A 22,449-nucleotide genomic window follows, 5' to 3' on the forward strand; every position below is an offset into this window, starting at 1 on the left:
TTTAAATGAGAACTCTGTAAAATGTTTTAATTATGGAAGGATCTCCCGTTTAATGACTTTAAAATAACTTTAAATGCGTCAACTACATTAAAAACAAATTATTGGCAACACAAATGAATATAGGAAGGAAAATATTCTGTTAACTTGAAAAATAAACACCTAACTTCAGGCTCTTGTTACAAATAAATACAACATCGTAAATCGGAAAACAAAAAGAGACAAAGTGTCCCTCTGCTGAAGGCTTACAGTGAGATATCAGTCATCAACCTCGCATTTTCAAAATAAATCACTGGGAATTATAGAATCTTCCACTTCAGAATGCTATTTACTACCCAAATATCTCATAATATTCCGTCATTTCCTTTAAAAATCACCGCATATATGTCGGTATCTGTCTATCTAGCAACTTGAAAAATACCGTTATTCTAACTTCATAAAATCACCATAAATGCGACAGAAATGCTTGAAAGACACAGGATCATAACATAATGTAATATCCATCAAAATCATGCATTTAAAAGACAGACTCGATCCTCTCGTACGTCCATCGGTGACTGCACCTAGATAAAAAAAAACATCAAGAGACATTGCAACGTCTACGATAACCTTGTCTAACTACGTTGATTCTGCGCCTCCGGACATCACTGCGACGTTTGACCTGGAATACTACATTAGCACTAGGCGTCAACACAAATGATCTACAAAATCCAACTAGCAAAGAAATGGTTTACTTACCATAGAAGATCATATTTCCTTTACGACATGACCTTAATATCTTTACGTTACCGATTATCTTGCGAAGATCCTAAACATCCCTTTAAAATCGTGCGCTCTGGTCAATCTTGTATTTAAATAGGATAAATGTGACGACCAACTACTAGTGTTCGTGAGTGCAACATCCTATAACATTATTCTAAAATACGGCCTCGTACCTAAGTAAATTATTCATCACGACAACATCAAAATTCACGCATGACCAACATAGTTCCTACCGTCAATACCATCATCAGGACCTTCACATAACATCATCATAAAATTCGCAATCCCAATGACACGTCTATGATCATCACATCTCTCTATCCACGTAAATATTTTCAAAGATCCTACCGTAACTAACACCTTATTACATCGCACAACTCGTCATGCACAGCGAATTCACAATACTAAAGAACAATCTATTCAGGCAATTACGTAAAATTACAAAATACGTTGCCGCATTAATTCCATATCACCACAATAGTATCACACTTCTATTATCAAACACTGTATTTCCACACAAGCACATAACATTTTGAAGACCACAGAATCGCACGTCGCAAAATACCGAGCTCCTCCGAGGTATTCTGAGCTACATGTTAAAATTAACGTTCATTACCATAACACCATTACGGTACCAATAACATCCATGTCGAAGAAACTTTCGTAAAATCTTGCTAGCAAACATTAAAGAAATCTTACTCAACTATCGCATATTATCACAACGTAGTCTGGCTCACCACACTAGACGTAACGATCATAAATATTACAACGCAATGTCCAACAAATAACGGTCGCTTTCAAGTTAAAATTGTTCATGTCAAAATTGACAACAAAATAAATACTACTCTACAACTACAATAAGCAATTACGTGGCGGAATATGTATAAGATATTCAAGTACTCATCCTGGGTTGTTGCTCCACGACGGTGTCACCTTCCGAGTTCAGCTCTCACTCAATAACATTATCAAGTATTGTCCATCACATTTCAGATCAGATCCTTTGAGGTCCCTCTATTTTAGTTGTTCATGTTGATACGTGCACACATAGCATCTGAATAATAAACCGCTGACGATTCCATATTACCTGAAACTTAGAGATATCAATTAGAACAAGGTCATACACCTTAATACAATTTTAACAGTTCAAGCGATACACTTGCCTTTTCATTCAATAACAAGATATCTTGTTTTACAATATTGTATGTTTATAATATGCCAATATCTCTTTAATAACTCCTTTCAATACAATCTTTTCCCTATGAATTCTTGCTTCCGATCTTTCTGATGTGCAGATTGAGAGTATCAACTTCTTCAGAGACAAAACAGATTCTACCACAACATAATAATTGCAGACGGTTTGCTTTTCAGAATTCTTCTCAGCTTCTAGCTCCCATATGTTTCTGACAATTGGAAACATTTGACACATAATGTAAGACGATCTCGTACAAATCAGCTGTATTAGTAAAGGAACTTATTTAATAATTGCCGCCTCGTATTTAGGTTAGTAATCGACAGTTTCCTTTCTTCATCTCGATCGTCGGATCGTGCGAGACTAGATGTACAAGGTATGGCCCTCTCATATAAATTTATTGTTTACATATTTCATGGCCCTCAGTAACATTCTGTCGCAGATATACTGCCGTTCATGCATTCCGGAAACTTTACTTGAAGAATGCGTATTATTCATATAATCCTGCCCTATGTTTCACGATGTTTAACTTTCTGTTAATATTTCCGAGATACCACGGGGTTTAGAGCTGATTATCAATCTGCTGATATCTTCAATTCGGCGATGCCGTTCACGTAATTAGACAAATCAACTGCCCTCTAATTCATCTGGAGGTGTGATAACCGGATATAAGATTTCATTGACATCATTTCTCGACATAAGCTTCCAATGTGTCCACCAATCTCATCCTGACATACATTGGAAGGTTATATTCCTCCTCTACTCAAAAATGAAATTTCGTATGAAAGGAGAAATTTCATGTTCATACCAGATCTTATCATAATTCTCTTCTTCAATGAAATCTTCTTTTATCACGTCTGAAATGAACAAAACTAACTCTGGTCTTGAGATACTGTTATTCCATATCCTGTCTTCGAATCCTGTCTGGACTTCATCATTCGTCATCTGATCCGTCGGTCAGCGAATAAACATCCCAAGCATCTCCGTTTCTTTCGTCTTCCACGATGATATTGACTTCCTCCTCTTCAACGATAGGGAAACTGTATTGTTTAAGACTTGAAGCATTGAAAATAGCAATGTTGTTGGACTCTAAACTCTGTATTTTATATGCGTTATTGCCCAGTGCTTCAATAACTTTGAACGGCCCGATGTACAAATGTGCAAACTTGGAGTAGAATTTTTCCGTGGGACAAGATACGGCTGGTTTTCTTACAAGAACATAGGTTCCAACCTCCAAAGGTTCTCGAAATCTTTTATGCCTTAACTTCTTGAGACGTTTTTCGGCCTGCCTTTTCATACATGCCTGAGCTTGCTTTATGTTCTCTTCGACGCTAGGACTTTCTTCGACTGGTCTAGCAATGATCTCGTTCCAGGGACGTCTTGGCTGCTCGTTCATGTGAAGAACGCTTGGAATATTGCCGATAGACTCGTGCCATGTAAAATTTATACAATCGGCTATTGTCGGTAAACAAGAAGTCCATGTCCAATGACGTTCATGGCAGAAAATCCTACAATATTTCGCAATTTCCTTCATGACCCTTTCAGCTGCATTGGATTCAGGGTGCCTTATGGAACTAAACCGGTGTTGAATGTTCATTTTCCTTAAAGCTTCCGCAAATTCGTTTGACGTAAACTGTGTTCCATGGTCCGTTAGTATGCATTTTGGTTTACCCATCTTTGGTATCGTTACTCTTTCTAAACTCCTAATTATGGATTTAGAGTTGGCCTTCCTAATGGGCTGAAGTGATACAAATTTTGACATCACATCGAGGACTACCAATACAAAACGGTTTCCACGTTTACCTACGGGTAAACTCCCATACAAATCCATGGCATATACTTCCCTAGGTCGGTCTGGTATTACAGCTATCGGTGGTTGATACAATAATACGGAGTTGTATTTCACCCTCTGGCATATATCACAGGTTTTTACTATTCTCCCGATGGTTCTCCGGAATCCAGTCCATGTGAAAGTCTCTCCTATTGTAGCCGCTAATTTATCTAGACCACCATGACCAATCATTCTATGGATGTACCATATGAGTTTACATCTTAATTTGCGTGGCACCACCACTCTTAATTTCTTCCGATCTTTGTCTATGTACTTATACAAGATGTTATTCGTCAGCACATAATCATTTATTTGATCTTCGGGTCCATCATCAGCTGACCTTCTTAGACAATATTCAATAATCTCTTTCAGAGATGAATCTTCAAGTTGCAACTCCGGCAATCGTTTTAAGCTTTCCAAGCATTCTTCATCCTCTTGAGTTATTTCAATAACATTGACCTCCAGAGGCTCTTCTGTTGGATTTCGGCTTAGACTGTCTGCCAACACATTACTTTTACCTGGGCAGAACTCAATTCTTAAATTAAATTGTTGCGCATAAAGTGCCCATCGTGATACTCTCTCGCTGGATAATGTGGTTTTTAACACAAACGTTAGTGCTTTATGGTCCGTCCTAACAACTACCGGATACCCATACACTATTTTCCTCCACTGTTGTAATGCGTAAACAATGGCCAACATCTCAAGCTCAGTGGTCGTATAATTAAGCTCATGGTTTCTTAATTTCCTACTAACGAAGGCCAAATAGTTTATATTATTCTCCCCATTACTCTCCTGATACAATACAGCTCCAACTCCAACCGCTGAGGCATCAGATTGAATGATAAACTCACGATCGAAGTCCGGATATCCAAGTTTTATACTGTTAGCTAGTAATTCCTTCGCGTTAAGAAAAGCTCGATCATGACTCTCATTCCACCGCCAACGATTATTGGTCTTCAATAAATCTTGCAGGGGAGCTAATATCTCTGTATACCTTGGACAGTGGCTAGCGAAAAATCTCGTCATTCCCAAGAATTGTCGGATATGCTTAATCCTTCTGGGCTTCGGAAAGTTACATATGGCCTGTATCTTAACTGGGTTTGGTCTTATTCCAGTTCCATCAATTACATGTCCAACAAACAAGATTTCAGATTGGCAGAACTTTGACTTGGATCGATTGATTTTGAATCCAGCCTCATCTAAATTTCTTAGCAACTGTTCCAACTTGACTACATGCTCCTCGAAAGTTGCTGTCGCCAGTACGATATCATCAACATAAATGGTTATAAATTCTTTTACTTCCGGTTTCAAGTTCCTGTCTAAAGCTCGTACCAATGCAGCCGCAGAGTTAGAAATGCCGAATGGGAGCCTTTCAAAGATATACGTTTGATTATCAAACATGAAACCAGTAAATAGCTTGGATTTACTCTCCAAAACTATGTGGAAGTATGAGGAAGTCAGATCTAAAATCGTGAAAAATCTCTTGTTCCGAAATCCTCTTATTATGTCCTTTATTACTGGGGCTTTATCATACTCAGGAATTAATTTGGAGTTGACCTGTCTCGCATCAATGCACACGCGAATCGATCCATTGCTTTTTCTTACCACTACCAGAGGGCTAACGAATGGTGTATGTGCTTTAGATATTATACCATTATACATCATCTCCTGTATTACCTTCCTAGCCTCGGGCATGAATTTATCTGGTATAGGGTACGGTTTAACCTTAAATGGCCTCCAATCTTTCACTAATAACTTGTACTCAAAGTTCTTTATTGCTCCAGGCTGGCTCTTAAAAGCATTGCTATACCTTTTCAGCAGATTCTCAATTATCCCTTGCTGTTCAGGATTTCCTCCTATTCCACTGTCGATTGTCTGACCACACACAGCATCTTCTGTGTCGTATCTTTCCATTATCTTCTCGGCAACATGGGCAGCTTCATTTATTGAAATGTTCATGGTTTTCTGTAGCTCGCTCGTTTCCTTGTTTTCTATTCTAGCTGTAATGTCCTGTCCTCTTTCACCGTCACATCTGATCCTTATTTCTTCTTTCTTTAAATCAATTACTATGTTGTTTTCCCTGATAAAATCTGATCCAATAATTAAGTTATATTGGATTTTGTCCATGACTACAAATGGATGTTCCATTAAATTTCCTCCGATTTCTATTGGCAAATAAGTTTGTATCTTGCATTTCGTGACCTTGTCTGGAATTATGCCCTTGATTTTCATGTTGGCAATCGGAATTACAGGCAAGTGTGCTTTGTCTTGTAACTCTGAGAATAGTAGTTTGGAGATGATACTTATACTTGCTCCAGTATCCAATAATGACAATACTCGAATACCCAATATTGTGACGTAAATAACGGGCAGTCCTCTCTTTAATTTTATTCCTTTAGGTAGACCGTCTTCGTGCAACAATTCCTCGGGTTCAAATTCCCACGATTCGATTCCTGCTATGACCCATTCGTGTTGCCCATAATTTGGATTTAACTTACTAATTCTATTATTTGTTACTGATTCCAAAACGAAGTTTTTTTTTTCACCCCGTCATTGCCTTGATTATTTTTGTCAAATGGTGTGGCTGCGGGATTTAACGTTTTATCAGCGCTTTCTTTTCTTTGTTCTTGCTGATACAACAGACTAGTCGCGCCCACGCAATCAGCGTTCATATCTTGATTCAATATCGCTCGTTCCCATTGCTTGCATTCCTGCTGCTTTCTTAATTCGCCAAGGTACCTTTCTCTTTCCTTGTTTATCTCCTCGTCCTGTCGAATATCTGATTGTCTTGAATTTTCTCGATACCTATCTCTGCGGTACGGCCATTTATCTCTGTTTCGACTCCACCTTGTATTTCTATAATACCTAGGATATCTCCGCTCTTCGTTTCGAGACGGTGCCCACTTCTGGCGTGTCTTGTCACTCCTCTCATCCCTATGTTCCACTCTTCTGTAGCCTTCATTCGTCCTAGGTCTATCTCCTTGACCGTGACTATTGTATCCCTGGTTTCTTTCTACACCTTCATCTCCTGCTGGTGTTACCACGTTTACCGTCGGATCGACGTGTCTTACTATGCGGCTACTAGTATGTGTTGACGTGCTGTCAATTTGCCGAAGTATCGACTCCGCTTGCACGGCTGATTGAATGTTTGCCGCCGTCAATAATCTCTGTATATCCGCAGGGAACTGTTTGATTATTGCTCGTACCATTTCTGTTTCTGTAGGTGGAGAATCAAGCTCCTTTAGTCGATGAAATTGCATCGTGAAGTATTCGGCAAACCTACTCGGTCCTGTTAAAGAATATTTCTTTGAGTATAGATCGAGTCTGATTCCTTGCTGTACGTCGATCCCCCAGAATTTATCCAAGAAAGCTTGTTTAAAGCCTGCATAATCCTCAAAAACGTAGCGAAAAGCTTTAAACCAAATGAGTGGTGCACCTTCTAAGTGTTTCTCCACTGTCTTTAACTGGCGCTCTGTAGATACCTTTGTTTCCCTAAAATATTCCTCAATCTCTCTTAGAAAACCACGAGGAGTCATACTGGATCCTATATTTCCATTAAATTTCTTAGGCCTATCCTCATAAGTGCGTATAATGTTAACAATCTGGGTTCCACTTCCTGTATGAATTGTCCCGTTGTCATTAATATCAACGCAAAACTGAGGTATCTCAAATTGACTGTTTACCTCAGTCTTCCTTCCATCCTCAATTATCGTCTGTCGGTCGTTCAACGATGATACCAAATTCCTATTTGTTTCGTTTTCAATCCTCAGGTTCTGTACGTCCTTTTGAATAGCATTTAAATCGTCTTTTAATCCTTTTATTTGCTGATTCATCAAAGCTTTATTCTCTTCAGATTCTTCCGTTATCAAATTGAATCTGTCATTGATCTGTTCTCTTGCTTGGGTTATCTCTTTCCGTATATTCTCATTGGTGATAATGACTTCATCCGATACCTTCTTGAGTTTTCCATCCCAACTATTATCAGACTCTTTTATCTTCTCCTGCATCCCGTCTACTTCTTCTTTGAGCTCTTTAAGGTCATAGTCGACTTGAACTCGCAACTCTTGGATGCTTGACTTAAAATCATCTTTCAATTCTTCGAATTTTTCTTGAAAATTCCTCTTATTCTCAATCATCGCTGCATTCACTTCTTCTTTTAAATTTAATACTTCTCCTTGTACTTCAGCGACTTTCGATCCTAACGATACAATCTCTTCTTGCATCACCTTCATATTTTCTTGCACCATATCGGTGATTCTGTCGAAAGTTCCTTGCATTTTTTCGTGTGATTCGTGAATTTCTGCTCTAGTAGTCCTCTGTGATTCCTGTATTTTCTTCTCAGTATTTTCTTGTGCCTCCTGAATCTTTTTCTCAGTGTTCTCTTGCGATTCTCGTACTTCTTGAATCCTTTTCTCAGTACTTTCTTGTGACTCTCGTACTTCTTGAATTCTCTTTTCTGTACTCTCTTGCGATTCTCGTACTTCTTGAATTCTCTTTTCTGTACTTTCTTGCGATTCCTGCATTTTATTCATTTTTCCAGCGAGCTCCTCCAATAACAGTTTTACTTGAGCAAGAGACGCCATCGTAATTTCCTATATCGTTCCTTATTGATAATATATCACTCTCAATCTCACTCTACAGTCTTTATCTAGTGTTTCCACAACACCTATACCTGCCTAGCACTTCACGAACTAAATTCAATAAATGAACGTATGGGTCTCTCCGGATCTGACCCGAAATATGACGGACATCCTACAATAAGTGACACGGAACAACCTATCGCTTTATCCGAGTTAAATGATTCATTATCCCGATTAACAAGAGCTGAAACTTTACGGAAAATCCTTCCATAATGTCACAAAATGAAACTAAGTAAAATCGTAGTACTGATTAACGGTCAAATCCTTCCAATATTACTCATAAAATATATGATTAAATAAATATCTCAAACATTCTTCACTAACAACGTTGTAGATTCAATGTTCTCTGATTACCAATGTCTTTTCGAGTTTTCCTTTCTTTAAGTCCACTGCCACGCGATAAGTAATTCGACTCTAGTCGTTCGGTAATAAAACAATTCAACTCTGGCCCCACAGTTGGGTGTCAAGTAAAATTATATAACCTATATGTGCCCTGACAGCAGTCCCTGTGACCATGCTGTAAATTTTAATTCTATATCTCAGTGTTGGGTTCAGCCGCGGCGAAGCAATGCAGTCGGAGATCCATGAAGGCTCCACTCAAGGGACGTGCAAGTCCGACGAGTTGGGACACAGGTTAAATAAGTGGATTGTTATCATCGTGGCTTTAAACGTAGAATGTAATGATCATTTCTGCCTAAATTACGTGAATATTCCACAATAGAGTATTAAGAGATCGAGGATATTGGCATATTCGACGAGATACATTGACCAACATTTTATCTTATCCTAAATTAAATAACTATCCTAATGTTCCTACGCTACTTTAAATGAGAACTCTGTAAAATGTTTTAATTATGGAAGGATCTCCCGTTTAATGACTTTAAAATAACTTTAAATGCGTCAACTACATTAAAAACAAATTATTGGCAACACAAATGAATATAGGAAGGAAAATATTCTGTTAACTTGAAAAATAAACACCTAACTTCAGGCTCTTGTTACAAATAAATACAACATCGTAAATCGGAAAACAAAAAGAGACAAAGTGTCCCTCTGCTGAAGGCTTACAGTGAGATATCAGTCATCAACCTCGCATTTTCAAAATAAATCACTGGGAATTATAGAATCTTCCACTTCAGAATGCTATTTACTACCCAAATATCTCATAATATTCCGTCATTTCCTTTAAAAATCACCGCATATATGTCGGTATCTGTCTATCTAGCAACTTGAAAAATACCGTTATTCTAACTTCATAAAATCACCATAAATGCGACAGAAATGCTTGAAAGACACAGGATCATAACATAATGTAATATCCATCAAAATCATGCATTTAAAAGACAGACTCGATCCTCTCGTACGTCCATCGGTGACTGCACCTAGATAAAAAAAAACATCAAGAGACATTGCAACGTCTACGATAACCTTGTCTAACTACGTTGATTCTGCGCCTCCGGACATCACTGCGACGTTTGACCTGGAATACTACATTAGCACTAGGCGTCAACACAAATGATCTACAAAATCCAACTAGCAAAGAAATGGTTTACTTATCATAGAAGATCATATTTCCTTTACGACATGACCTTAATATCTTTACGTTACCGATTATCTTGCGAAGATCCTAAACATCCCTTTAAAATCGTGCGCTCTGGTCAATCTTGTATTTAAATAGGATAAATGTGACGACCAACTACTAGTGTTCGTGAGTGCAACATCCTATAACATTATTCTAAAATACGGCCTCGTACCTAAGTAAATTATTCATCACGACAACATCAAAATTCACGCATGACCAACATAGTTCCTACCGTCAATACCATCATCAGGACCTTCACATAACATCATCATAAAATTCGCAATCCCAATGACACGTCTATGATCATCACATCTCTCTATCCACGTAAATATTTTCAAAGATCCTACCGTAACTAACACCTTATTACATCGCACAACTCGTCATGCACAGCGAATTCACAATACTAAAGAACAATCTATTCAGGCAATTACGTAAAATTACAAAATACGTTGCCGCATTAATTCCATATCACCACAATAGTATCACACTTCTATTATCAAACACTGTATTTCCACACAAGCACATAACATTTTGAAGACCACAGAATCGCACGTCGCAAAATACCGAGCTCCTCCGAGGTATTCTGAGCTACATGTTAAAATTAACGTTCATTACCATAACACCATTACGGTACCAATAACATCCATGTCGAAGAAACTTTCGTAAAATCTTGCTAGCAAACATTAAAGAAATCTTACTCAACTATCGCATATTATCACAACGTAGTCTGGCTCACCACACTAGACGTAACGATCATAAATATTACAACGCAATGTCCAACAAATAACGGTCGCTTTCAAGTTAAAATTGTTCATGTCAAAATTGACAACAAAATAAATACTACTCTACAACTACAATAAGCAATTACGTGGCGGAATATGTATAAGATATTCAAGTACTCATCCTGGGTTGTTGCTCCACGACGGTGTCACCTTCCGAGTTCAGCTCTCACTCAATAACATTATCAAGTATTGTCCATCACATTTCAGATCAGATCCTTTGAGGTCCCTCTATTTTAGTTGTTCATGTTGATACGTGCACACATAGCATCTGAATAATAAACCGCTGACGATTCCATATTACCTGAAACTTAGAGATATCAATTAGAACAAGGTCATACACCTTAATACAATTTTAACAGTTCAAGCGATACACTTGCCTTTTCATTCAATAACAAGATATCTTGTTTTACAATATTGTATGTTTATAATATGCCAATATCTCTTTAATAACTCCTTTCAATACAATCTTTTCCCTATGAATTCTTGCTTCCGATCTTTCTGATGTGCAGATTGAGAGTATCAACTTCTTCAGAGACAAAACAGATTCTACCACAACATAATAATTGCAGACGGTTTGCTTTTCAGAATTCTTCTCAGCTTCTAGCTCCCATATGTTTCTGACAATTGGAAACATTTGACACATAATGTAAGACGATCTCGTACAAATCAGCTGTATTAGTAAAGGAACTTATTTAATAATTGCCGCCTCGTATTTAGGTTAGTAATCGACAGTTTCCTTTCTTCATCTCGATCGTCGGATCGTGCGAGACTAGATGTACAAGGTATGGCCCTCTCATATAAATTTATTGTTTACATATTTCATGGCCCTCAGTAACATTCTGTCGCAGATATACTGCCGTTCATGCATTCCGGAAACTTTACTTGAAGAATGCGTATTATTCATATAATCCTGCCCTATGTTTCACGATGTTTAACTTTCTGTTAATATTTCCGAGATACCACGGGGTTTAGAGCTGATTATCAATCTGCTGATATCTTCAATTCGGCGATGCCGTTCACGTAATTAGACAAATCAACTGCCCTCTAATTCATCTGGAGGTGTGATAACCGGATATAAGATTTCATTGACATCATTTCTCGACATAAGCTTCCAATGTGTCCACCAATCTCATCCTGACATACATTGGAAGGTTATAATACATACATACATACATACATACATACATACATACATACATACATACATACATACATACATACAGACAGACAGACAGACAGACAGACAGACAGAAATTACGGAAAAGTAAAAAGTGTATTTCCTTGTTACTGTGGACATGACTGATACAGAAATACCATTCTTTTGAAATTCTAAAAATGCACAGGCAAAGCTCTTATTTTATATACAGGGTGGCCCACTTAAACGTTTCACCGCAGATATATCTGGAACAACAAGAGATATTGAAAAATGACTTTCACAGGCATGAAGGCAGGGAAGGGGCTAATTAAAGTAAATACCATGAGCCAGTCAAAAACGTAGGAAAATAGTATTTTTCAACATCAACTTACTTTTTTAAAATGGACACCCTGTATTATTTCGTAAGCAGTCGTTAATATGGAAAATCACATAAGTAATGGCCTTTGTTTCATCGCAATAGGTCAATTACAACCCGAGATATTGCAACGTGAAGTTGACGCTTGAGATAAACGAAACGGGCAGCAGTTGCACATCCCGCGAGTCCAGCACGAATCTCACTGTCCTCTTACTCGCGATATGCTTGCTGTACTACAATGCATCAGGCGCTATACTTAATGCTATTTGCACTGCTATCAAGAGGGATGAAAATAAGAGAATTTTGTTACAGTAACCTTGCTGTACAAATTATGTACATTCTGAAGTAGTACAATACAGAGTACTGCAATGTACTATGTAGGTAAATAAAACACGCAAGAAGAAACCGTTATTTACATATCCTTTTGCTGTGGCAGGAAACCCTTCTCTTATTTTCATCCCTCTTGATAACAGTGCAAATAGCATTAAGTACAGTGCCTGTCGCATCGTAGTACGGCAATCATATCGTGAGTAAGAGGACCGTGAGTTTCGCGCTTGACTCTCGGGATGTGCAACTGCTGCGCGTTTCCTTTATCTCAACTTCAGTTGCAATATCTCGGGATGTAACTGACCTATTGCGATGAAACAAACGCCATTGCTTATGTGATTTTTCATGTTAACGATTGCGTATGAAATAAAACAGGGTTTCCATTTGAAAAAACGTAAGTTGATGTTGAAAATACTATTTTCCTACGTTTTTGACTGACTCATAGTATTTACTTTAATTAGCCCCTTCCCTGCCTTCATGCCTGTGAAAGTCATTTTTCAATATATTTTGTTGTTCCAGATATATCTGCGGTGAAACGTTTAAGTGGACCACCCTGTATATAGATGAATCTCATTTTAGTATTGACTAGGAGGATATCAGTAATTTTATACAGTTTTGTAAGAAACTTGTAATATGTTTTCCTCTTCTTTGCTGGTGGACATAGACAACTAGTTAACCATTTTTCAAGCTTCTCCTCAGCAATGATGATATGCTCCTCAGGGATGCTCGTAATTCTAGAGATAGCGCCTCATATATCTCTTGGGATCCCGGGGTTTGATAATCTTCTTATCATGTGTGGCCTAGTGAGTTGAGCAGCATATTCTTTCAGAAAATGTTGCCTGGTCATTCGGGTGCTCTCACGATAGGATTGATGCAAGATATTCGTATTCACAGCCGCGATATTGACGATATTGAAGAAGACTGCCATCGGTCACCTTCTTGTTCTTCTAACTGTGCAGTAGTTGGCTGACTACTGATCCAAAGTATCTACTCCAGACTTCACAGAATTATAAAACTAAATCATCTCTTCCTTCCCCATATCCGCATCAATTCTTTTCCCATGCTGCATAGAGGATACTAACAAAACAGCCTTGTTTCTTTTTGGAATGTGTGAGAGAAGCGTTATGTCTTTCTTGAAGCTATATACAGAGGAACTGACCTTTCTCTGCTTGGAAGGCAAGAAGTTAGTTGGAATTTTCTTCTTGTTCTTCCTTACTGTCCCAATATAAGTGAGTCCCCTTTCCCTGAGTTCCTGAACAAGGTCTATTGAGGTGAACCAATTGTCAGTTGTTATATTCCTATTGGTTCTGATAAATGAAGAACTGCCTGAGGTGGCTTTGAAAATTTCCTATCTTCCTTTGAAAAACCTATTCTATCACTGTCCTTCTCTGCATAAATATATGCATTCTGCGGGTAACTGTGTCTCGCATCAGTTAGGCACATCAGTTTCACTCCATATTTCACAGGCTTGTTCAGCATATACATTCTGAACTTACACCAACATATTCAGAAGCGTCAGATATGGGTGCAGTAGGATCTCTCTCTCTCTCTCTCTCTCTCTCTGCTGCATTCTGTCTTCAGGGTTGTCAAAACGCAGGCTGCATGGAAGAATGTAAAACCTCGTACCTGGCATCACAACACGAACTATTTCTCGACCCGTACCACCAGCTGCAAAGATTGAAATTATGTCCTCTTTGTTACATTTGAAAAGTGCCGAATAAATAAGGAGGCCTAGAAAAGCTTTCATTTCAACCGTGTCAAAATATTGCAATTTTGGTCTGGTAGACTTTTGGTAATTACTTCTCATTGGACTGAGTTTCACTTTTGTCCATCGCACTAATAAGTTCACCATTTCTTCACTAAATATTAGTGTCCATGCCGTAACAGGATCCACACTGTTTCCAACTCAAGCTAAAGGTCACAAACCGGAAAGGTGAATCTCAATATTGTGACGAGGGCTATGCACAATCTGTGGAGGTTCCAAAGATGACCATTTGTGTCTATTTCTACCATAAAAACACTTAAAATGTGAATCATCAGGCAGTAGCGCAGACCTTTCATCTTCTTCTACCTCTCCATCTGTTTCAGTATCAGTATTGTGATCACTCTCTGTTTCGTTATCACCATCATCCACATCACTCATGTCTTCTTCAAACCACTCGGTAATTGTTTCTTCGTAATTTACATCACATGTTTGGACACTCGCCAAAGTACCTGCACGCTGAATCATTGCTGCACACAGCACTGTCAACTGATGACTGTTTCAAACTATGGACATGCAGTCACCCAGGCCGTTACAAAACTCATCAGCTTGTTATCTCGACTGCATGGTTACGTATGAGAGTCAAGATAAATACAGTGGAAAGGTCTTCTTAAAATAGAAATGTACTGTAAGCAAATATACTGGGAGGAGGATAAGTGAGGTGTGGTATGTGTTTATTTTTCCATTGTGGTCATATTGACCATATGTCCATCTTTAAGAGATACTACTGATTTTGTGTAAAATCCATGGACTATATGTGAAACGTCCCTTCGTATTAAACAACTTTTGTTATGTACATAATTTTGCTTTGTCACTGGACATTCTTTCGTTTGAGGGAAAATTCTAGGCTGTTCAAATGTATAAGTTTTAAGCCCTGGAAAACATTGAAATATGGAGGCAGTTTCAATGACGGTGTAGACCTTTGTTTCAGGTTAACTACTTTCTAAATGGTAAGTCATTTCACAAAGCACATTACACAATCGATGCTCAATTTGGAGAGATCTTCAACTTTGGTCCTATAACTTATTATCGTATCTCTCTTCTTTATATGTTAGATTGCGCTTGCATTTCTCAATTATAATCAAATCGAAGAGATCATCATAATGAAAACTCTCCGTTTCTATTGTGAATGGCAGTTGGCAAGTGAGCCTGCCATTAAAGTAGAAACTCTGAAACTCGATTGTGAATGGCAGTAGGAAATGTGGCCTGCTGTTATCATCAAAACTTCCCCAACGTGCGTGTACAAGAAAGATCTGCTTTGAATGTGATGAGTGAGAGTAGCATTGAGGGCCCAAGTTCAGTGCTTGCAATTTCCATCCCAACAAGAAATCAGTCTCATATGTGGTTAATTTTCAGTGAAGTGGTTATCAAACATCTTTAGGTGTAATACCCAAGTTAGAGTCCTTTTTTGGCTTTACGTCGCACCGACACAGATAGGTCTTATGGAGACGATGGGATAGCCAAGCACACTGGTTTTTCACATCTGTAGCACTTGTAATAAGGACTACTAGCTGATGTACCCGTGCTTCATTATGGAATTCTATATTGTATAAAGAATTCTAGGTTAGGTAGTGTACATATTGTGAGCAAGATTGTACTAAATAGCATAGCTCTTAACGTTACCCTGGAAACATGACGGGGAAGTCACCAAATGTCTTTTCTCATATGAAGACTGGGTTAGGGAATTTTCATTGAAATGGTAGGCCCGCTTGCCTACCATCAGTCACAATCAGGTTGGGGAGTTTTCATTAATGGCAGACACTCACTCTCCACGTGCCTTTTTACATCCTCAGAAGACTGTCTTAGTAGTTTTCCCAACTGAAATGAACACTGGTCATTATAATAAGCTACTAGTGGTGCATTATATTAGTCAGCTGACAAACTGTACAAGTAAGACAATATAAGACTGGAAGTAGTAGAGTATTGCCAGTGTCTTTGCAGTATGAAAAATGGAAATCATTAATTCCAATTCATTCTGTGTCAGACTGCTGGATTTTTGCACCAAAAAGGAATTCTTTGATATACCAGAAAATCTACGCTCAAACATTGCCAGACTGAGTAGGTACTATTAGATGGCTAATCTCAAGTGTGTTGATATATTAACATTTTTCTTTTACATTATGTTTATATGCATAACAAAATTGTAATAATTCCATCATTAAAATTACCATGTGTCTTGAACAGTTGCTCTTCATAGACTGATGTGTATCTGATAGAAATATATTCTTTTCATAGCTTTTCTGACTACTTCTAGAATCAATGAAGTATGCTGCCGTGAATGTTTTATTGCCAGTTGCTCACTTCTCGTGAAGTCAACATCCAAGAACATGTTCACACAACTGCTACGTATATTGTCTGTTAAGGTAAGTGTTCAATATATACGCCAGGAATTGCTTTTAACGTATGATGATGATGATAACACATATTTAGATATTTTTGACCTCTTGATGAGTGAACAAGTATTTATGTTTTTTTTTACAATTTGCTTTATGTTGCACTGACACAGATAGGTCTTATGGTGAGGATGGGATAGGAAAGGCCTAGGAGTGGGAAGGAAGCGGCTGTGGCCTTAATTAAGGTACAGCCCCAATATTTGCCTGGTGTGAAATGGAAAACCTTCTTCAGGGCTGCCAACAGTGAGGTTCGAACTCACTATCTCTCGGGTGTAGGCTCACAGCTGTGTGCCCCTAACTGCATGGCCAACTCGCACGATGAATAAGGAATTATCATGCTAGATTTATACATGACTATTGCTATTGTTGTCCTAATCTCAAGATTCTGATATTTATATGGTATTTGAAACATGGAGACATGACTTAATTAATTAAGTCTGGCATACTTTATGGCAATGTCACTCAGCTGTCATGGCTCTCTCTCTCTCTCTCTCTCTCTCTCTCAAAGTCTTTCTTAGACTATGACATACCATACATTTGTGATATTTTGTGGTGTGGATTTCATTAATATTGCTGTGACATTTCACACCACCGAGCGAGTTGGCCATGCGGTTCTTACTTAATGCCTTGGCTGTTTTCTCCCCACTTCTGGACCTTTCCTATCCCACCGTTGCTGTAAGACTTATCTGTGTCGGTGCGATGTAAGGCCAATTGTAAAAAAAAAAAGAATAAAAACACTTCACACCATCTTTGATTGGAATGTTTATTTAATAATTGAAGGTTAATGTTAAATGAAAAACTGACATGCTTAGTTTGGATTCAGTTGTGCTTCATTCCAACTCTGAAGAGTTACATTTATAATATAATGTACAGTTAATTATCACATCCTAGTTTTTGGAATACCATAAGGTGTATTTCCATGATGAAGGAGGAATGGGGTAATCTCTTTGAATTGCTGGCAGAAGACAGATCTTTTGATCCATGGACCACACTGGTCAAGGAACTCGTTGGCTGAATGGTCAGCGTACTGGCCTTCGGTTCAGAAGGTCCCGGGTTCGATTCCCGGCCAGGTCGGGGATTTTAACCTTCATTGGTTAATTCCAGTGGCTCGGGGGCTGGGTGTTTGTGCTGTCCCCAACATCCCTGCAACTCACACACCACATATAACACTATCCTCCTCTACAGTAACACGCAGTTACCTATACATGGCAGATGTCGCCCACCCTCATCGGAGGGTCTGCCTTACAAGGGCTGCACTCGGCTAGAAATAGCCACACGAAATTAAAAAACTGGTCTAGGAAAGTAGTGTTATTCAGTAGCTCCCCAACTAATAGTAATCATAACGAGTGGGGGAATGATGGCCAGGAGTCATGCATGAAAACTGAAAAGCAGTCTATGTTGGTTTTAGACAGCTTCTGTGGTCACTTTCCTGCTGCTGTGAAACAATGAGTGAGTTTGTTAGAATATCTCTCCAGTCATCGGCAGAGCACCAGTAGCATTTAGTACCATGCTGTCTGACATGTCTTAGAAAATTCAAGTATAATCAGGAGTGATATAAAATAGGAAGGATAGTCCTTTTCTCTGAAAAACGTAGTCAGTTCTCTACATATGAAATATACTGCCCAACTTTAACTTGCTTCAGATTCCTTCTCCCTTTTTCTGGGCTGGGTGTTGCAGACAGTAGAACACTAACATTCTGAACTCAAGATAGCTGGTTGAAGATGCTCAAATATGCCAGCCTTATATTAGTAGATTTACCAGCACATAAGAGAACTCTTGCAGGACAAAATTCTGACACCTCAGCATCTCCAAAACCCTTAATAATAATAATAATGTTATTTGTTTTACGTCCCACTAACTACTCTTTTACGGTTTTTGAAGATGCCGAGGTGCCGGAATTTAGTCCCGCGGGAGTTCTTTTGTATGCCAGTAAATCTACTGACACGAGGCTGACGTATTTGAGCACCTTCAAATACCACCGGACTGAGCCAGGATCGAACCTGCCAAGTTGGGGTCAGAAGGCCAGCGCCTTAACCGTCTGAGCCACTCAGCCTGGCTCCAAAACCCTTAAGAAAAGTTAGTTCGTTAGTTAATGGGGCATAAAACCAATACATAATTCCATACTAGCAAATGTATCTGTGCTTCGCTACAGTATTCTACCATGTATACGGATTTCTACGTAAATTACTGTACGCGCAGTGAGTAAGATATATTAAATTTCACGTCTCTTACGGCTATCCGAGAAAAGAAACAGGGAGGATGCCATACTTTGTTTCTGATGTAAGGTGGGCATTCTGGAAGTTTTGATGATAATGGCAGGCCACATTTCCTTCTGTCATTCACAATCGAATTTGTGAGTTTCTACAAAAATGGCAGGCCCACTCGCCAACTGTCATTCACAGTAGAGATGGAGAATTTTCATTACAAATAAAGGCCCCTATTCCTAATGACAATCACAGTTGAGTTGGAGAGATTTGATTATAATCGAGAAATGCAGCACTGTCTAAATGATAAAGAATCGAGGTACGACAGAAAGTCATAGACCCAAAGTTGGAGATCTCTAAGAATTGAGCAGTGATTGTGTAATCTGTTCTGTGATTTTACTTACCGTTTAGCTACCAATTACCCTGAAATGAAGGTCAGCACCGTCATTAAAATTGCATCCGTATTTTGATATTTTCTGGGACCAAAAAGTTGTAGCCTACATTTGAACAGCTTGGAATTTTTCCTCATAAGAAAGAGTGTCCAGGTTTTGGGATTAGCACTTACATACATACGGAGTAATTTGGCAAGAAGGTAATACAGTTAAGAAAGTTGAAAATAATTGAAAATAGGATTATAACTGAGGACAGCCAGATAGGAAAAGTATGTAAATATGAAGTGGATGTATTGGAAAATGAATTGTCCGTTACTAAATTGTGAAGATATGGGTTATGGGTATAAGAAGGCAGTAACAGAGGAGAAATTTAGGCACAGGGATTTTAGGTAAACAGATGAAAAGATGACTTGTGGTGTTATTACTTAAGCCTAAAGAGACAAGGCAGAAGCAAGAAATTAAAGTGGAAAACAGAAGTAGAAGAGAAATACAGTAAAAATTATAACAAATGCCAGAAAACACCTTATGGTGTGAAATAATGGGCTACACTCTGCAGTACTGTTCAAATATTAACAGCTCCCCTTATTGCTATTCGAGAATTCGAGAATTTTAGTGAAAAATGGAAGGGTATGTATAGGTATTTTAAGGCAGAAACAGGTTCCAAGAAGGACATTCCAGGAATAATTAATGAACAAGGGGAGTGTGTATGTGAGGATCTTCAAAAGGCAGAAGTATTCAGTCAGCAGTATGTAAAGATTGTTGGTTACAAGGATAATGTCGAGATAGAGGAAAAGACTAAGGCCAAAGAAGTAATAAAATTTACATATGATAACAATGACATTTACAATAAGATACAAAAGTTAAAAACTAGAAAAGCGGCTGGAATTGATCAGATTTCTGGGGATATACTAAAGACAATGGGTTGGGATATAGTACCATATCTGAAGTACTTATTTGATTATTGTTTGGTCGGAGGAGCTATACCAGATGAATGGAGAGTTGCTATAGTTGCCCCTGTGTATAAAGGAAAGGGTGATAGACATAAAGCTGAAAATTACAGGCCAGTAAGTTTGACATGCATTGTATGTAAGCTTTGGGAAGGCATTCTTTCTGATTATATTAGACATGTTTGTGAAATTAATAACTGGTTCGATAGAAGGCAATTCGGTTTTAGGAAAGGTTATTCCACTGAAGCTCAACTTGTAGGATTCCAGCAAGATATAGCAGATATCTTGGATTCAGGAGGTCAAATGGACTGTATCGCGATTGACCTGTCTAAAGCATTTGATAGGGTGGATCATAGGAGACTACTGGCAAAAATGAGTGCAATTGGACTAGACAAAAGAGTGACTGAATGGGTTGCTGTATTTCTAGAAAATAGATCTCAGAGAATTAGAGTAGGTGAAGCTTTATCTGACCCTGTAATAATTAAGAGGGGAATTCCTCAAGGCAGTATTATCGGACCTTTATGTTTTCTTATATATATAAATGATGTGAGTAAAGGAGTGGAATCGGAGGTAAGGCTTTTTGCGGATGATGTTATTCTCTATAGAGTGATAAATAAGTTACAAGATTGTGAGCAACTGCAACGTGACCTCGAAAATGTTGTGAGATGGACAGCAGGCAATGGTATGTTGATAAACGGGGTTAAAAGTCAGGTTGTGAGTTTTACAAGTAGGAAAAGTCCTCTCAGTTTTAATTACTGCGTTGATGGGGTGAAAGTTCCTTTTGGGGATCATTGTAAGTATCTAGGTGTTAATATAAGGAAAGATCTTCATTGGGGTAATCACATAAATGGGATTGTAAATAAAGGGTACAGATCTCTGCACATGGTTATGAGGGTGTTTAGGGGTTGTAGTAAGGATGTAAAGGAGAGGGCATATAAGTCTCTGGTAAGACCCCAACTAGAGTATGGTTCCAGTGTATGGGACCCTCACCAGGATTACCTGATTCAAGAACTGGAAAAAATCCAAAGAAAAGCAGCTCGATTTGTTCTGGGCGATTTCCGACAAAAGAGTAGCGTTACAAAAATGTTGCAATGTTTGGGTTGGGAAGAATTGAGAGAAAGAAGAAGAGCTGCTCGACTAAGTGGTATGTTCCGGGCTGTCAGCGGAGAGATGGCGTGGAATGACATTAGTAGACGAATAAGTTTGAATGGTGTTTATAAAAGTAGGAAAGATCACAATATGAAGATAAAGTTGGAATTCAAGAGGACAAACTGGGGCAAATATTCATTTATAGGAAGGGGAGTTAGGGATTGGAATAACTTACCAAGAGAGATGTTCAATAAATTTCCAATTTCTTTGAAATCATTTAGGAAAAGGCTAGGAAAACAACAAATAGGGAATCTGCCACCTGGGCGACTGCCCTAAATGCAGATCAGTATTGATTGATTGATTTATTGTAACCTCCAATGGTATACTACAAATATCCCGCAGAATGGCAGCGTGGCCAGGATTTACAGGAATTATGATGAAAATGGTATTCTTTACAGATTTAAATTTTGGTCTGAGGGTTGGAATAGCTTTTCAATTGAGGTAGTAGAGGAACTGTCTGATATAATAGGTCAGGAAGGCCAAATAATATGGCTGAGGAAGTTATTACACAAAACTCCAAATCTGGTGGCCATTTGACTGAACAGCAGTAATTTTAGTAGGCCAAAGCTCATGATAAGCTATATTGACTTCTTCTTTCCCGTGAAGAACAATGGCCTAAGTAACATTGCGACTGAGCTGTACGATCTTGGGCATGGTGTTGTTTCTTTCATTATTGAGGCACAGTTTTGCAAGCTCTGTGGATCGGTGTTGGAGTGTCATCTTCTGGACCCCATGATTATAGGAGAACTGGCAGAGGTAGTCAAATGTTTGAAGGGCAGAAAAAGGTACATTTGACTCTCCATGCCAGATGTCAGCATCTAAAAGATCTTTGTTTACCAAACAAAATTAATTAAAATTAAGTCATAAATCACCCAATGGAGATCTGTTTTTTACCATCTCGTTGAGTAAACTAAACATCAAAATTGATACACAGGCAATGTCGATGGCATCAAATCAAAATACCTGTACACAGTACTCGAG

At 38.4% G+C, this 22,449-nt stretch overlaps 1 long non-coding RNA gene across 2 annotated transcripts in view; it reads left to right on the forward strand.

Annotated features, from left to right (window-relative positions):
• The window catches only part of LOC136875487 (uncharacterized), a 43,684-nt gene that overhangs the window by 15,917 nt on the left and 5,318 nt on the right, over window positions 1-22,449 (forward strand). Inside the window, exon 3 of one of the 2 annotated variants that reach the window (XR_010860451.2) lies at window positions 16,619-16,746. This is a non-coding gene — a long non-coding RNA (uncharacterized lncRNA). The remainder of the gene's footprint in view (window positions 1-16,618; window positions 16,747-22,449) is intronic. The other variant, XR_010860450.2, reaches the window with a different exon arrangement.

Source organism: Anabrus simplex, chromosome 6, assembly GCF_040414725.1.
Source record: "Anabrus simplex isolate iqAnaSimp1 chromosome 6, ASM4041472v1, whole genome shotgun sequence".
Lineage (NCBI taxonomy): Eukaryota > Metazoa > Arthropoda > Insecta > Orthoptera > Tettigoniidae > Anabrus > Anabrus simplex.